The following is a 7,823-nucleotide window of genomic DNA, read 5'->3' on the forward strand; positions in this document are numbered from 1 at the left end:
ACTATAAACTTCATTAGCAAATCATTTACAAATAAAAGATCGTTTATGGAAAAAAGGAATAAAGAAAAAAATTTTAGGCCTATGCTAAAGTTATGTCCACAATGCACTTAGTATGCTTTAGTTAAGTATTACAATACATAATTTTCATGAAATTCAACAAAAAAGTTTATTCTGAAAACCAATGTAAAAAACACATATAGATAATAATTTACCAAAAACAATGCGTAAATTCTTGAATTATATGTTCAATAAATAAACTAAAATAAAATTTGTTTCAATAACACAAAATAACAAAGTTATTATTTAAAGAATTAATTGTAAATCCAAACCAAGTGTGACACTAGTTTAGCATGAAAGCTAAATTATGGCACATACCTAATACTATAAAGAAAAATCTTTTATATATCAATGCAAGGTCAATCATGTCCATAAATATTATTTGCTGAACAATAATATGCATTGCATTTGAAGGTTGACATTTTCAGTCAAATCTATATTCTAGACCATATAAAACAATTGGATGTTGGATATGTTTGGTTTCTTATAGCCTCATAAAACCTCTATTTATATTTGAGTTGATAAATAATAATTGAGGGTGTCAATTAGTTCATAAGTTGTTGGGACTTGGTACCCTAGACTCTCATTCTCACCACAATTATCCCATTCTAGTTCTAAAAATGATAATTAAAAATTTTTTGTCATACTTTCTATCATATAAAAGAAGACTTCCCTATAGCCTATCATATTGAAACTACTTAAAATATTGAAATTTCCTCCATAAAACTTAAATATTTTTCTTTGTATGATTACACAAGTTTTCTATATGATCTTTAAGAAAAAAATGGTCGACTATTCAATTGAAAAGGAAGTCAATTCAAATTCCATTTTGCAATAGTATAACCTATTATTTTAGATACTCAAAAAATTTATGAAATTAATGGAAAAGAATTATCAACGGGTATTGGGTTACTAACATTTTAGCAGAATGCCATATTTTTAAACTTTTGAATAGGGACTAGATTAATTAGCTAATGCAGGTCAATAGTGCTTGACCTTATGATTGTTCGACTTGCACCCACTTACAACAAGTTTCATGATCTAAGGCCTCAAAGAGTAGTGAGCATGGCAAAAAATCATTAGAAGTGAAGTGTTGCCCAGCTAGATAACCTAGGAAGTGGGAGGGGGTGAATTAGGTTTTCAAAAAATTTTAGACAAGTATGTAATATTTTGCAAAATTAATTAGGTGATGTGTAGTGAATAATAATTTAAATGAAATGCATAAGAAGAGAATTAGACATACACATAAATAAAAAAAAATTTATAATGGTTCGGTGTACTCCAAGCATTTACGTCCATTCTTCAAGCTTCTACTTAAGAATTTCACTATATTCATAAGAATATAGCCATTTATTTTGCCGAGCTCATAAACAATCCAATTGATTTTATCAGATCAACCAATCAAACCTTTACAAGTTTTAACTAAGGCTTCCAATCTAATTAATAGGTTTGGATCAAATCTTCCCTCAAGTTTCAGTTCCTCTAAAACTTGTAATAGAAATTCAAAAATGAGAAACTTTACAACACAAGAAAGCTCCTTAGAAGAGCAAATGGTTATCGATGAAGCTTGCTTGGAGAAGGCTTAAGTGCTTACACTTAATGCTCACTAACTTCTTCTTGAACGCCCTCACAAATCTCAAGAGAAAAATTAGTTGAAAGTAGTTAAATACTCTTGAATGCTGTGAATGTTGAAGTTTTGGGCTTTTCTCTCTTAAATGTGTTCTCCCTTTTTATTCCTTGGTTTCGCTTATTCATTCATTCAAATTCTATGAAGTTTTATATGTTTTAAAGTCAATTCCATCCATTTTTGATTGTTGGAAGTAAAAACTAGCCATTTGAAAAAAATCTAGATGAAATAGATCTTGCTACAGAACAGCTATTTGAAGTGGTAGAAGCTCAGAAGTCGACTCGTAGCTCAAGAGTCAACTCAAAATGATCCATGAGTCGACTCATGCAGCCCATGAGTCGACTCATTTGCAAATCTTCAAAATCAATCTTCTATTGTTCTCTGAGCGAGCTAGCTCACCAATTGAAAGTTGACTCGATTATGTCTTTGAGTTAGCTCACTAAGACTATGAGTCAACTCAGCAGTTTGTTCTAAAAAAATTATTTTCTATTTCACTGAAAGAGTTGACTCGTATCACCAATGAGTCGACTCACAAGCATGCCAAGGTTGCGTGTCAGAGCTAGAACATGTCCGAGTTGACTTCTATAACTCATAAATCGACTCATTAATCTAAACTTGGCTTTTCTCATACAATTTTGCTCCAAACTAATCTTTCTTTGTTTAAAAACCTTCCAAGTGATTCCAAGGTCTGTTGTAAGTATTGTATTCCTACAAAAATATTCTTAAAACAACTTGAAAAGTATTAGATCAAATTTTATAATCTAATATCTTATAACCATCAAAATCATTTTTTTAGATTAACAATCTCTTCCTTTTTTATGATGACAAAATATTGAGCATACCAATGAATAGATAAGATAAAATTTGCTCAAAGCAAAGTAATGTATCACTTAAAACTTTGAAATATCCATGGAGTGTTGGAAGGATAAGAGATATAGCTTTACACATACAATTTTAATAAAATTCAAGGTAAAATGATGCTCAACACTATTCTTAAGTGAAGCGAACTATAATTTGGGAAGATGGGTAGAGGCTAAGGTCCTAACATCTTGGTATCAGATTTTTGAAAAAAAATTCAAAGATTAAACACAAAAACTCTCCCCCTTTCATAGCTCCCCCTTAGTTTGAGCACTTTCGAATTCTCAAGGAATTCAAAATTTCAAATATGTCAAGAAGCACCCAATTATGCTTATGCTCAATATTTCTTCTCTCTCCCTTTTTGTCATCAACAAAATATTACACAAAACATTACACATGGTGAGTACATTCAATTCATTGCATAAGAGGTAAGATATTTATGATGAAGAAGACTAAGATTTAATTAATTTCATAAATCATGTACCAATACAAAATTTGTATGGTATACAAAAAATTTCTCCTACCAATACATCATGGATACATGATCTAAATACAAGAGAGTGAAAGCAAACAAGCAAACTATGAAAAATACAACCAAAGTCTAATCAGCCTGCTCATCATCAAAGAGAATCTCAATGTGACTTGAGGAGCTTGCCCTAGATGAGGAAGAGGTTGCTCTCTTGCTTTGGATCCTCATAGAGGGCCTTAGGTAAAAAGAAGGAAATCCTGAGCTTGGCCTAACTTCGGAGCTAAAAGATAGCCTAGAGGTGGTTGTTTGAGGCTGAAGCTAGGGAGGCTTTCTTGGTGTAGACTAAGGTCTAGGAGGTGAGATACAACTGATCAGGATACCCATTTAAGACTCGAGCTAATGTATGGCTGCATGTAGAATCTCGAAAATGCCCTACTGAGAGATAATGACATTGTTGATCTTCCTACTGACCCATGCCGCCTCTCGTGCCAACATAGAAAATAGTCTCCACATTCTCGGATCTCTAACTCTAAGCACACTCCAAAACCTCAATCCTCTGAGATAACTGACTGACCTCCATCCTGAACTCATCAAAATGCCTCTGAAAATCCTGAAAGATCTCCTATCTAAACCTAGAGAACAATGTATCTAGCCTCTGAAATATGTGATCAATGGAAGCTACTAAATTATTTGACTGATTGGTGGGGGGGGTGTATGCGCTGAAGCTAGAGTGGCTGGTGTTGCTACTGGTGCTAGCTCTGTGGCTGCTGCTAAAGATGGTGAAGGAGGAGCCTAGGGCTCCATATCATCATAAGACTCACTGTGATTAGCCTCCTCATCATCCTCTTGAACTGGCTCCTATCTTGAACCTTTACGTACCCATTGGCCTTCCAACTTGTGATGCCCCATGCGATGGAGTGACCGCTTGTAGTATCGGTCAGTGTATAGTAACTCTCTTGCTTGTCCTCACCCTCCAAGTCTACATCAGACTCTTGAAATATCAAGGTAAATACCATCCCATATGGAAGACAAGCACGAGACCTCCTAGTGGCTTCCTTCATTTGTTCTATCATCATATGTGGCAAGTTCATAGGCTTCTCTTGAATCAAATAATACATCACGGCAACATCTGTTGCTGTTATCCAATCAAAATGGCCCATTTTTGGAAAAATGATCCTACTTACTATGTGGTGGAGGAGCCTCATCTCTACTGTGAGCTAATTGGCCTACAAACAATCAATGTCACATACATTTTCCCTTTCATTAATGGATTGCAAGCCAACACACTTCTTCTCAAGCCTAGGCACATAGATCCCTGCCCTAAGCATCTCTAGGAGTGTTCCCAATCCATCTTTCACTTAACACAATCAAAGTTCCTTTGATAGTAGACTCAATAGATCTAGTACCTACACTTAAGTTTTCAAAGAATTGTCTTACAAGATTAGGATAGGTTGGTACCTCTAGTGAACACATCTTTACCCGACCTTGATATTGAATCCAACCACCAATTCAAAAATTTTCCTTCTCTAAAAAGTTGAAATCCATCTTCCGCCCGATGGTAACTATCCTATTGGCCATAGAGTGATGAGGGGGGGAGGTAAGAAGAGGAGAACCTGCTGATTGCTACCCTTCAGAGTTGTTTCTGTTGAAAAACGTAGATAATTTCATGCATGTATTTAAAAAATTTTTAAAATAAATCACAACGAAAAGCAACTAGATTAATCTTATTAATCTAATATGCATATTATTAGATCAATAAATCAACCTACTCTAGGATCTATGACATGATATGTGACATATAAAATTTGAAAATCAGTAAATAAAATTTGCATGCATACATGTGAGTAGTAGATCAAATCTACTTCTAATTTGAGTTCAGAATTCAATACCTGAGCGTGGGTCGATGATCGTCGCTGCTAAGAGACATGGTAAAGAGGGTCCTCGCTGGTTGCTCATAGCCGTATATGTGTCCAGCCTCTGTGGATAGTCCACTCGAAGTCCCGATCTGATCGGTCTCCTCAAGAGTGCTAGCTCATGTGAAGACCATCTTGTTGGCTGATCTGGATCCATTCTTCAAATTTTTTGAACATTTCTAGAGATTAAAGAAGAACATATGAAGGAAATAAAGATGTGAAAGAAATATAGAAAGGAGGCACTCTTCTCTCTTCTTTTTCTCTCTTCCCAAATCCTTAGAAACAAATCCTAGGATTTTTATGTTTCACTCACCCAAAGAGGAGAGGGCTCTCCTTTTTCTTTTCATGCCAAGATGTCATGCCCCACCTTCCAACTGTGAAGAGCTCTTTCTTATCTCTCTTACATGCACAAAAGAAAAAATAAATCCTTTTTTATTTTGGCGTGAAAGGTGGTTGGGTTTGAAAAGTCCAAGAGAAATTGGACCTTATATGAGTTATTGCCACCTTCTCACAAAACCCATGCCAAATAAATATGGGACGGCCCAACCATCTTGCTTTCATGGTAAATCAGATTCCCATCTGATTTTCCATGGTGAATTTCTCTCTTTTGTCACACAAAATAAAGAGAATCTAATGTGTGGTGTGGAGGTGGTTGGATGAGATCCAATCTCATCAAGATAAGAAATATTTTTTGAAATCAAATTTCAAACATTCCTTTTATCAAAACCCGACCATATTTGGTGTTGAGAAAAAGGGCGACATCAGATGCAATTGGCATGGAGAAACCTCATGCAAATTATTTTTAGCGTGAGGAAAGTGGGTGTCCAATATTTGGGTGGCACATGGGAAGAGTCCAACACTATATGGACTCTTGGTTTCCTTATTTGACTCCAAACTAAATTACATTTGGTTAGGCCCAAATAGATAAATAAAATTTAATCTAATTAGATTAATAAATTTTTTATCAAATCTTAATATAATTAAAAATTAATTGAATCAAAGTCCTGATCAAATCTAGGACAATTCTTTCTTAGTGATTATGTCATCTTATAACTAAATCGGGTCAAACCTAATTGAATCTAATTCAATTAGATTTGATCTAATTCTTTTTATTCAATCAAATTAAGCTAATCAACAATCTAATTATTAATTAATTCTTTATTAATTTACTAACACTCAGTGAATAAATTTATTATAATTTTTGCATAAGATTAACCATTAATCGAATTGACGATTAAATCCTTGAACGATTCTCAATCGTTGATCAGCCACATGATCAGTCAGAAACTTTTTTTGAGTGTGATCCCATAAGTTCGAACCTAAATTGGTAGCATAGAAATAAATTTTTGAGCCAATCGATGTAACCATCTAGCAATGGGATCTGACGTTCGGATAGATAGAATGATGGCAAAGCAACATTTAAGAACCTACTGGTGTATGGTTACCGTATAATTCATCCCTTTGACCCTATTTCTCAAGGAGACCTAAGATTTAACTGTCAACCCTAGATAAGTCATCCACATTATATTTTAATTTTTTAAATCCATCACATAGATTATCCGGGCCCATATTTTACTAAATTAAAATATATTGATATATTAACTCCTACTTATTCGGAGGGATCAATCCCATCTTGACTCATGCATCGACCTGACAAGTACTTGACTGCATCTAAAAATTTTTTATCACTGAATTAAAAATTTAGATAATCCGACACCAAAGTACAGTGAGTTGATTGCAAGTCACCATGATGATCTCAGATCGAAGGGATACTTATACCCATACCCTTTGTGAGCTACTCTTGATAGCAGAGTGCTCCGCAGTTGGTCATATTTAGTGACGATGTACTCCTACATCTCACCTGCATGTCATACCAGTATTTTCACACCATTTGATTACAAAGACAACCAATACATATGGCACACAACGACCTACACTTGATATCGCTATCATTCTAATAATAGTGTATCGTTTGGTCGCGAACCAGTTTAAGGACTATACAATAAATCCTCCTTTATCGATCAAAGTAATACTAAGAATTTCATCATAATATCGGAGTTTAATAGAAGATATAATCTTCTGATAAAAAAGATCAAATAACTTTTATTATTGATCAATTCATATATATTTATAATTAGCACAATCATCAAACAATTGACTTTAGGACATAATTCTCAATAACTCCCACTTGGACTAAAGCCAATCAATATAGTATCATATATCTATCTTCAATTTATCATTTCAGAACTCTTAGATACCGAGGCTTTAATAAATAGGTTGGTCAGGTTCTCTTTTTCGTCGATCTTCTAAAGTTATTTATAATTTTCGAATAAGGTGGTAACAATACAAAATACTTGGTAAGTTAATGCAATTTCGACTCCTTAGCATGAGCTATGACTTCGGTGCTATACAATATAGTGGGACCATCATTGAAGGGTGCTACTCCTAACTTGCTAATGAACTATACAATCACATAGCTTCCTTGCAAGCATCGAATGCTGCAATACATTCTGCCTCACAAATTGAATTGGCAATATTGTTTTGCTTGAAACTTTTTCAGCAGATTGCTCCATTATTTAGGGTAAAGATGTATTCCGACACGTTCTTGAAACTTTTTCAGCAGATTGCTCCATTATTTAGGGTAAAGATGTATTCCGACATGTTCTTACTATTATATCCAACTAAAAACTGAAGTCATACTCTATAAGTTTTAAGTTAGATTCTCCATGATCGAGTCACCGATCTATAGTATTTTTCAAATACTTAAGAATGACCTTTCAGTGATTCTCACCTGGATCTTGCAGGTATCCACTCACTACCTTTAGTGAGTATACCATATCCAATTTCGTACATGATATACATGATAAAATAAATTCTAATCATAAATATTCTATGTACG

This window comes from Elaeis guineensis, chromosome 12 (genome assembly GCF_000442705.2).
Source record: "Elaeis guineensis isolate ETL-2024a chromosome 12, EG11, whole genome shotgun sequence".
In the NCBI taxonomy this organism is placed as follows: domain Eukaryota; kingdom Viridiplantae; phylum Streptophyta; class Magnoliopsida; order Arecales; family Arecaceae; genus Elaeis; species Elaeis guineensis.